This window comes from Lipotes vexillifer, unplaced genomic scaffold, assembly GCF_000442215.2.
Source record: "Lipotes vexillifer unplaced genomic scaffold, Lipotes_vexillifer_v1.1 scaffold591, whole genome shotgun sequence".
Lineage (NCBI taxonomy): Eukaryota > Metazoa > Chordata > Mammalia > Artiodactyla > Lipotidae > Lipotes > Lipotes vexillifer.
Window position 1 is genome coordinate 4,605,262 of NW_006791954.1, and position 10,518 is coordinate 4,615,779.

Here is a 10,518-nt window from a genome sequence, read left to right on the forward strand (position 1 = left end):
CCATGCATGCACACAAAAACACACACTCCTTGGGATCTTGAGGGGTAGGGGTAGGGAGAGCGAAGAAAAGAAATGAGGCCCCAGAGGGTTGGAAGTACCCTGGGCAAAATGAGTTTAACAGATAACAAGCAGGAAGAGTCTTTCAATGGGGCGGGTGGGGACAACCCTGGCCTACTGTAGCTTCCTGAGACACAGAACCTGTGACCAGAGGAAGCAGAGGGTCTCTGAGGCAAGTCACAAAGGCTCCAGAGAATGAAATCTAAGCCTTGAAAGCAAGGCGACTGGAGAATGGGGGATGGACAGTAGATCAGAAGGGTTCCCTTACACAGGCAAAGAGAGCAAGGGTGGGGCATGGGAGGGAAAGCCAGGGAGGGGGCCATGCTCAGCCCCTCTCCTCTCCCTTTCCCTCCTCCATCACATGCAGCCTCTTAGGAGCAGAGCTCCCATCACTGTCTCAGGTGTGACCAGTTGACTCCTGGCCTCTCCATGCCTTATTTTTTGAGGAATGCTTTCCTCTGTTACTCACAGAGCCTTTTCTCTCACTCCTCTGCAAGGTTTCCTCTCTGTGCCTGAAAGGCTCTGCGCTCAAGGAGCAAACAGCCCCGCAGGCTCAGCTGCAGTGACCTACATCGGCTCTCCTCTAGGCCCTGGGTGTGGGGGGCTGAGATTTCAAGATAGGAACTTGGGAATCTGGCACAGGTCTACAGATGATGACTTCAGGTAGACAGTCTGCAAAATCTGCACCGAGGGACCGCGAGGCAGGGGATGCCACAGGACTGAGTTCTCACTTTGTCACTTGTGGACAATATCAGAAGATTCTCCAACCCCCTCAATGCAAAAACATTTCTGAGCAGTGACCCCTTGGAGAGGAGGCAGAGGCCTCTGACAGGCCTGGTCTCTATTCACTAGATTTGGGAGTAGTTTCTGCCTGTTCCCCATTCTCGCTGAACCCATCCCAGTCGGCTACAGCTGGGTGGAAAGATTTCCTTGGCCTTGATGTAGACCAACAAGTTCAGATTTCAGCTGATTTATTTCAGGAACATGGAGAGTGAGTAGACATAGTCAGATGTGCAGAAATTCACTCCCAAGCTTTACTACAGAGAGACGTACTTCCTTAGACCCAAGGGTCCTGAGGAGGATCCAGAAGGAGCCCCAGGGCCAAATGACTATTTACAAAACCCTTACCTTCAGGACCTGGCAGCTGAGCCTCTCCTTCCAGCTACATGCCTTCTGGAACAGGGAGGGCAGGTTCTGTAATAGGTTTTTTCTGCCTCTCTCACTATAAACCAGTGTTTAGGATGCCCACCGTCTCCATATTGTGGATGTTTGGCCCTGGCAAGGAAATCCTATTGTGGGGGTAGGAAATTAGGTGATGGTGACAGAGAATGATAGATGAGCCTTTTGCTTGGGGCCAGGGTGGGGCGGGGAGGGAGAGAGAGACACGTAGAGAGCGCGCGAAAGCAGGCTATGCAGGATTGGGTGGCTCTCCTGTCCAAAGGGCTTCCCCTTGGCCAAGCCCCACCCCAAAGCCCAGGAAGTCCAGAGCTTGGCACCCAGCCAGGGTGAGAGCATTCCTCAGGACTCTGACAGGCTGTGGGGGATGGTGGTGGTGTTTCTACCACAAGGATGGGGGAGGGGAAGGAAACGCGCAGGGGAGGAAATGACCTCGGAGGCTAAGAGGTGGGGGAACTAGTCCCAGTCCCACGAGAGAAGGGCTAAGGCTGGATGTCTTCCCAACGGCCATGCGAAGGGTCTGCAGCTTCAGAGCAAATGACCCCTAAGTCACCTCTCTGCTCAGGGTCAACACTGACGTCCCAAACTGTCCTCTGAAGGTTCTCTCTCTCTCTCTCTCTCTCTCCGCCCCCTCCCCCCTCCCCGTCCCCATCCCCGTCCCCGTCCCTAACTCTGGGACTGTGGTTGAGCTCGGGAGCCCCCGAGTGGCGAGAATCTAGAACTGCAGCTGGGCTGGGGGAGGAGCCCATCGGGTCTCCCTCTGTCTCTCCACCAGGGCCCCTCCCTTTTCCTCCACTAGACCCAGGACTCTGGAAATAGCACCTGGTAATGAGAGCGCTGACAGATGCTGAGTTATAGGAGAGCAAGTGTCCCTAGTCCTTAACGTTCTAGCTTGATTGCTTTGGAGCTGTTTCCCTTGAAAATAGGTGCCTTAGGACTCCTCCCATTCCCTTTGACACATCTCTCTTTAACATGCCCCTGGGTGGTGTGCTTCTTGGCTACAATGGAAGTCCCCTTGTTTGTGCCCCAAGATTTGTAGTTCTTGGGCTATCTACTATTCATGACCTCTGTGACTTTGGAGAGACAAATGGCACCCAACTATTCTGATTTTAAATTTACCCTTCCCTACCCTTCCTTCTCTGATCACTACCTGATGTACAACCCTTTCTCCTAGTCAGCCTCCAACCACGTAACTTCCGTCACCCCAATTTCCTACCCCATCTCTCAACACCACATCTCATGTGGGGAAAAGGAGTGGGGCGGAAAATGGACAAAGCCCCAGTCAGAATTTTTCCCAAGGAAAACAGTTCCTCTGTTTAGCTTCACTTAACCTATTTTCTGGCTTTTCCTCTTTAGTCCCCTTGCTCTGCATCAAGCCTTCCCACTGGACTAATTTTTGCTGTCCTGCCTTCTCCCCCTTCCTTCACCATGATCTCCCAGGGCTCTTCCCATCCAGGACAAATGTTCCCAACGTTGAGAGAGGAGTATTCTCCATTCTGGAAGTAATTTGCAGCTTGAGGAAACTGAGCCCAGAGAGGAAGAACTGTTTCCAGTGTCGTTGGGGAAAGGGAGGTGACGGAGGAGGCAAGAAGCAGAACGCTCACTCTAGGAGAGGCCACGTTCCCATCAACCCGCCCGTAACTGAAGAACTCGGGTGGTATTTGGGGATCTCAGAGAGCTCTGCCAGCATCATGAAGAACTCTAAGGGAAATGGAGTAGAGGTAAACAACTTTGCAGCTAGGGATTAAAACTCTACCCAACTCCACCTCCAAAGCAGTTTTCTTTTTTTTTCTAATTAATTAATTAATTTATTTTTGGGTGTGTTGGGTCTTCGTTGCTGCGCAGGGGCTTTCTCTAGTTGGAGTGAGCGGGGGCTACTCTTTGTTGCAGTGCGCGGGCTTCTCACCGCGGTGGCTTCTCTTTGCAGAGCACTGGCTCTAGGCACATGGGCTTCAGTAGTTGTGGCACACAGGCTCAGTGGTTGTGGTGCATGGGCTTAGTTGCTCTGTGGCATGTGGGATCTTCCTGGACCAGGGCTCGAACACATGTCCCCTGCATTGGCAGGCGGATTCTTGACCACTGAGCCACCAGGGAAGCCCCCAAAGCAGTTTTTTTTTTTTTTTAATGATATCCTTCCTCTTGAATTTGCCTCATCTTTTTTTTTTTTTGAAAAACAGCATGTTTATGAAAACTCATTTGATCCATTTTGTGATGACACTTGAAATAGATTTACTAATTAAGACAACCAACACTCTGCTTTTACTTTTATTTGCATTTAATTTTTGCAGCATTTATTCCCGGGCCATAAGTTTTTGTTTCTTCAGTTTCTTCTGGGATATCTTTTTCTTCTGGGCAACCTCCTCTTCCGGTTTAGGAGCAGTCTGTTCTTTTTCAGTAAGGATCATCTCAATGTGGCAGGGAGAGCTCATGTATGCGTAGATCCAACCATGAGCTCTGCAAGTCCTGCGCCGCGTCTTGGGGGCTTTGTTCGCCTAGATATGCTCAATGACCAGGGAATCTACATCTAAGCCCTTAAGTTCAGCATTACTCTCTGCATTTTTGAGTATGTGCAGTAAAAATTCAGCACTCTTTTTGGGCTACCGACTCTGCGTCCAGCCCCACTGTTTGGCCTGGGCACACCTACCAACTCCACCATTGTAACGACGGAATGGCACACATTGCTTCTTTAAAGTGACATCCTTCAGCTGCTTGGTGGCTTTTCGGATATGCATACCCTTAATGGCCTGGTCAGTTTCACGAGTGTTCTTAAAGTGAACACGAAGATTTGAACCTCTTGACTTGCATGATTTTGTGGAGTTTTCTGGGTCAGGTGAGTAGCGAACGATTTTTAGAGGTCACCTCAGGCCGCTTACCGGAAAAGCTGCCTCATCTTTTAATTGTATGATCCTTAAAGTTATTAACCAGGGAGTTATGGTTTTGAAATCATTTTAAGCAGAGGCAGTCACGTTCCCCTATTGTACTCCAGAACTCAGTCAACTTGCCTCTCCTCCCCAGGCTGCTGCTCCACATTCTCCCTGAAGGGGGCACTTTTGTTCAGTCGTTAGTTGGTGCCAGCGAAAAAGGACCCCAAGAAGGAAATATAACAATTGGTCACGTGTTGGGGGTGGGGTCCTCGCAGAGGTTGCTGGGCCAGGGAAGGGAGGTCCACGTGGAGTGGGCGGAACTCGCTGAAAGTTTTGGCGGGGCTGGCAAAACGAGAAAAATAGCCGAATTTGAGTTGTAATTTTATTAAAAAAAAAAGAAAGAAAGAAAGGCAGCAGGGAGGGTGTGTCCTGCGGAGAGGCCCCCGCGGAGGGGAGAAGGGCAGCGGCAAACGAGCATCCTGCTCGCGGAGGCCTTGGAACGCAGGGCAGGATTTTTGCCAGAAAGCTCTGAGCCGGGGCAGGGCTTCAGAGCCGGAAACCTTTGTGGCTCCATGCTGGTTCCCCATCCCCCATCCTCCCAAAAAAGGGAAAGGTGGCCTCTCCACCCGTGGTCTCATTTCAGTGCCATGTGGAGCTGGGTTAATGCCAGCCACGCAACCCGTCTTCATTTACCTTTCGAAGAGCCTCAGGAAGCTGCCCAGATGAGTACTCTGTCTCCGGGAAGAAGCCAAAACAAGTCTCTTTTTACTATACCTAGTTCGGCCCCACTCTTAGTAGGAAAACACAGCTTCATACGGTCTTAAAGATGATCTATTTCAATTTTCTTTTTGGTCTGGGGAAACCAAGGCCCAGACTGTTAAAAGGGCTTGCTACATGCTCTTTCCACACTATAGGCATTCCCTTCAAAGAATGTAGGTCACAGAAACGGAATTCTGTCATTCCAAAAACTCTTAGAGGAATGGTGAAAGTGTTGGCTTCGACTCCATCCATACACTTAGCCAGAGGGCAAATGGGAATGGTCATTATCCCATTAGGGATGAAATAGAGATTTGTTTAGGGACTTGAGTTATGGGTCCTATGGTTTTCCTAAGGCTCCTCAGCCAGTAGGTCCACTTTCTCCCTCTTGTCCTTTACTCTTTGATATCTCACGTCCTTATATATGTCCTAGTTCAGGGATTATCACAGTTTAGAACCTAATGGTTTGGCAGCAAGAATTCTCTTCCCTTTTTAGAGAGCTTCTCTTCCCAGGTTTCAGTTTTCTGGTGGTCTATCCACCTCATCCTGTGAACTGAGATCAAGAAGATCAGACCTCAAATCCAAAATTCCAGCCTTTTCACTTTGGGGGAGAAAAGCATGTTTACTTAGTCTCGAGCAGTGAAATCCTAGACTTTGGATTTCAGAGCTGTAAAGTTTTCAGGAAAAAAAATTGTGGGGGACTGATGTAAGCTTTTTATTTTGCCAAATAAGGACATTAAAAAACTACCCACCACCGATTGCTGTGTACTATCACTATCATTTCACGAAAGTACATTTTAACATACACAAAATAGGAAGTATGTGATGTCTGAGTAAATGACAGTATTAAGCCACCCTGCATTAATTTACATGGGTGCATTTATTTGTAGACTTTTAAATGATGGCCATTCTGACTGGTGTGAGGTGGTACCTCATTGTAGTTTTGATTTGCATTTCTCTAATAATTAAGCTAAGTGTGTGTGTGTGTGTGTGTGTGTGTGTGTGTGTGTGTGTTGTTATTTATTTTTGGCCACACCCAGAGGCATGAGGGATCTTAGTTCACTGACCAGGGATTGAATCCTTCCCCCCCTGCATTGGAAGCGTGGAGTCTTAACCATTGGACCACCAGGGAAGTCCCACTAAGTATTTTTAAATAGTTGAAAATCTAAAATAATATTTCATGAAACATGAAAACATATGACATTCATTTAAACTTCAGTGTTCCTAAATAAAATTTTATAAAATGGTGGGAATGTAATCGCTGGTTGCAGCCTCACCCCAGAGCCTTTGCTTTCAAACAATGAGTCTGCCACCTGTCATTCCCTCTAAATCCCCGTACCACTGGTACCTTAGATTAACCACTCATCATCAGCCACCACTCATTCATTTACACATTGTCTTTTGTGCTACGGTGGCAGAGTTGAATAGTGCAAGAGACCCCACAGCTGTCAAAGCCTAAAATACTTACTATGTGGCTCTTGAAGAATAGGTCCTGGTATAGACTCCAAAGCAGTGTTTTTCAAATTTGAGGTGCATCAGAATCACTTGGAGGGCTTGTTAAAACACAAGACTGCTTGAGTCCCACTACGGAGTTTCTGATTCATTAGGTCTAGAGTGGGGCCTGAGAATTTGCATTTCTAACAAGTTCCCAGCTGATGCTGATGCCAGTCCAGGACCACACTTTGTCTAGTGAGGAAGAAAACATATGCAATTTGTTCATGGAATTGCCATCTGCCTGACCTTAGAAATCCTGACCACAAAGTCCTCCTTCTCCCTCACCCCCTCCTCACACTTTCTATCGATCAAGAAATTCTGCAAATTACTAATAATGTGATAACTACACTCTCAAGCCTTAGATTAACCATTCATCATCTCTCACCTGGACTAACAGCCTGCAAGCTGGCCTCCTGCCTTCCGTGCAAAGATATATTGAAGTTAGCTTTCAAAAACACAAATCTGATCATTCCACACTTTGGTGGAAATCCTTCGATGTTTCACCTTGGCTGATAAATTAGTTGTCCCTCAGTATCCGAGGGAGATTGGTTCCAAGACCCTGCTCAGGATACCAAAATCCTCGAATGCTCAAGTCCCTTATATAAAATGGGGTCTATTTGCATATAGCTGACGCACATCCTCTAAATCATCTCTAGGTTACTCACAGTAACTAACACAAGGTAAATGCTATGTAAATCATTGTCGGGCTTGTGGCAAATTCAAGTTTTCCTTCTTGGAACTTTCTGGAATTTTTTTTCCTGAATATTTTCTTATTTTTAATGGTCAGCTTTTTAAATTAAGTTTATTTACTTATTTATTTTTGGCTGCGTTGGGTCTTCGTTGCTGCGTGCAGGCTTTCTCTAGTTGTGGCAAGCAGGGGCTACTCTTTGTTGCAGTGTGCAGTCTTCTCATTGCGGTGGCTTCTCTTGTGGCAGAGCATGGGCTCTAGGCGCACGGGCTTCAGTAGTCGTGGCACGCGGGCTCAGCAGTTGTGGCTCGTGGGCTTAGTTGCTCCCCGGCGTGTGGGATCTTCCCGGACCAGCGCTCGAACCTGTGTCCCCTGCACTGGCGGGCGGATTCTTAACCACTGCGCCACCAGGGAAGTCCCTTCCTGAATATTTTCAATTTGCAGTTGGTTGCATCTGCAGATGTGGAACCTGCGCACGTGAAGGGTCGACTGTATCCATTTCTTAACTGGGCCTTCAGACCTTAACAATCTGGTCTCAACACACCTTGCTTGCTTTACCCCCTGTACTCCCCAGTATCCAAGCTAAAGTCCAGCCAACTTCTCCTATGTACTCCAACATATCCTTTTATCCCATGCCTAGGCAATGTTCTCACCTCTGTCTGAAATGTCCTCCTATGGCCTCAAACTTTAAGACCCACTTCAGTTGTCACTTCCTCAATTCCCCCCAGATAGTATGTTCTATCTTCTCTGTGCTTCTAGACAACTTTATTCTTCCCTAGGTTTCACTAATTTTTACACTCTATTAATGTTACAAGACTGTCACTCTCAACCAAGCTAAAGGTCAAGGGTACATGCTTTCTCTTAATATAAACAGCTCATTTACTCATTCAATGAATATTTATTAACTGCCTACTTTGTGCCAGGTATGGTTCTAGGGGCTAAGGATACAGCAGTGAACAAAACACAAAGCTCACATTCTAGTGTGAGAGGACAATAAACAAGGTCAATTACATCTTAGATGGTAATAAGTATATGAAAAATATAAAGCAGGAAAGGCAAGGGAGGGTATTTGGAAGAGGTTGTGCATTTACACAGGGTAGCCAGAGAGGAAGGCATGATGAAAAGATGATATTTAGTAAAGAGCTGAAGGAGATGAGAGAGGAAGGTTTGTGACTATCTGAAGAAAGAGTGACCCAGGTGGAGGGAACAGCAAGTGAAAGGACCTGAGCAGACACATGTTGGGTGTGTTTGAAGGACAGCAAAGAGGCAAGTGTGGCAGGAGGGCGGTGAGTAAGGGGGAGAGTAGTAGGAGCCAAAGTCAGAGAGCAGTCCCGGAGGCCAGACCCTGCAAGCCACAATGATGATTTTGTTTTTACTCCAAGTAAGATGGTAAGTCATGAGAGGGTTCTGAGCAGAGAAAGAACATGCTCTGTCTCGTATCTTATCAGAATCACGATGGCTGCTGTGTTGAGAACAGACTTAAGTGGGGGAAGGCAAAGCTTGAAACTGAGGGACTAATTACAAGGTTACTGCAATAAAAAGGTGAGATACGATTATGGCACAGATTATGACTCAAGGTGCAAGTTGTGGAGATGCTGCAAAGGTGTGTGATTCTGGATATATATATATTGATGGGCAATGGGATTGAAGACTGATTGGATGTGGAGTGAGAGAGAAAGAGAGGAAGGCTGTAGAAGCAGGATTTGGGTGAGGGAAATTCAGGAGTGTGATTTTAGACGTACGTTTGAAATGCCTGTTCCACATCCAAGTGGATATGTCTCCTAGGCAGCTGAATATATGATTTTGGAGTGAGAGGATGATCCCAGAAGAAGATATAAATTTAGGAGTTGCCAGTGTAGAGATGGTATTGAAAGTCTCGACACTGAAAAAGATCACCACTATTCTATATGCCTCCTGCCACACACCTCCTTCACTGGTATCCCTAACTCCAGTACTCCCCTTGCAGATCTGAGGCCATACAGTCTGGTAGAAGAGGGCTGGGGCTCCCTTGGCTTCTTAGCATATTCACACCCATTTATTTAAAATTTCCAGTGCTCTGTGTTTTGGGGAGGTTTTCACATTAGACCAAAGAATGTTAGTCATCTCCATCTCCCTATAGACTGGAAAAAAAAATCCCACCTCAACACAAAAGAAAAACAATCAATTAAAACTATTTAAAAGTTTTTCCAGGAGAAATTCTGTGAGGACATGTTGGTTAAAGTTGCCTGTAAGTTAAGACTGACAGACAGACACACAAAATGAACACTGAAGAGAGAGGACAAAGTGCTCAGCATAGGAGAATACTCTAAAGTATTCCTATTCCCGGTAAAGGTAAAGGTCCCTTCCGAGACTTCCTTTACCTCAATCCTTCATGAACCCCCAGAAGATGCTAGAAGTGACTTAAGAAGGCTGGGGAGATGGCCGTTGGGAAAGAACTGTCGGTAGTTGGCAATATTTCATTCCAGGGAGGTGGTGGCAACAACTCCCTAGGCAGCAGACATCATGGATTTTCCTCCCTCGGGGAACCAGAGGTCCCCTCCGTTTCTGGCCTGGATCCCTTAGAGACAAAGAACTTCATTCTCTCCCATACCAGTGTGGGGCTGCTGGGGAGTGCTGGGGGTGGAGGGTTAGAATTCTATGCCCAGGAAACACCCATAGGCTCAAACAGGAGCCTGCATCCTGACTGGTCCAGGAGGCGTGCGGGGCCGCTGGGCCCCTCCGGCGAGGGCCAGGCCGGTTGCCAAGGTGCCCGGGGAAGGGGTAATCCAGCGCAGGCCGGGTACGTGGACCGCTCGGTACATTTGCACGGAGGGCGCATCTGCCTCCCGAAGACCCCTTCCTTCCTCTCAACGCCATTCTCTCACGCTCCTCTCTCCCGAGGAGCCTCCGCGTTCGCCTTCTACCCGTCCTGGCCCCAGCCCTTCTTCACTCCTCCTGACCCTCCCCCGGCTCGCCCCTCCCCCGGCAGCCCACCTTCACCCCGCCGCTCCGCGGGCTCCTCGATCCTCGCCCCTCATCCCCGGCCTCCCCTCGCCGGCCCCCCGCGCCCGGGGCCCCCGTGGCCCCTTGCCCGCCTTCCTCGAGGCGGCGGCGGCCCCTTTCACAATAGCGCGGCCCGCCTCCCTCCTCTCAGCTCCCGGTTCGCTCCCGCCCGCTTCCCTCCCGGCGCATGCGCCCTCCGGTCGGCGGCGGCTGCGGTTGTGGCGGCTCCGAGCGGCTCCGTTTTTTTTAAAGGGAAACGCTGAGGCGCCGGGGGTGACTGTGGGGGAGGGGGACCCCGAGCCCGGAGACCCGCGGGGGAGGCGACAGACCCCCTCCCGCAGTAGGAGGGCTTTGGGCGGACCCATCCCTCCCACCCCCTCCTGAGGAGGAGTGGGGGGAAAATGGAGGCTCGGGGCGGCTGAGGCGAGCTCCGGGGCGGGGGGCCGGGGCGGGGAAGGGGGTGTGTGGGGTGGGGAGACGAGGCGGGCCCGGCCGGGCCAG

At 49.2% G+C, this 10,518-nt stretch overlaps 1 pseudogene; it reads right to left on the reverse strand.

The window, feature by feature from the left end:
• Nucleotides 1–3,524: 3,524 nt before the first annotated feature.
• LOC103072431 (60S ribosomal protein L17 pseudogene) lies at nt 3,525–4,082 on the reverse strand (annotated as a pseudogene).
• Nucleotides 4,083–10,518: the final 6,436 nt, after the last annotated feature.